Raw genomic sequence first — 403 nt, forward strand, 5'->3', positions numbered from 1 at the left:
ATTATTTTTTTTTTAATCAAATCATTTTTTTTTTTTCATTTTTTTAATGAACATATATAAAGGTAAATACACACATTTACAGCTCAAAAAGATTTTACAGCTCTGAGATTTTATAAATATTAAAGAAGTTATACATATTAAACCCATTTATTTTTGCTTTATGAGTTGTTTTTTTACACTCTAAAAATAGCCTACAATATAAAAGACTTGGAACATATGTTCATCACTGAAGAGGTGTATTCACGTTATTTTTGGAGGAATTTAATTGCATTTTTAATGTATTTTATGAGTAAACAGATAAAAATGACTGGGCAAAATTTTGACAGATTTGCGAGAGACTGTGGCTTAAATCAGATTCAGGTTGTTTTAAAAAATTACATTTGGTATTTAATCGTAAAGAATG

This window comes from Sinocyclocheilus anshuiensis, unplaced genomic scaffold (assembly GCF_001515605.1).
Source record: "Sinocyclocheilus anshuiensis isolate Anshui unplaced genomic scaffold, SAMN03320099.WGS_v1.1 scaffold383, whole genome shotgun sequence".
Lineage (NCBI taxonomy): Eukaryota > Metazoa > Chordata > Actinopteri > Cypriniformes > Cyprinidae > Sinocyclocheilus > Sinocyclocheilus anshuiensis.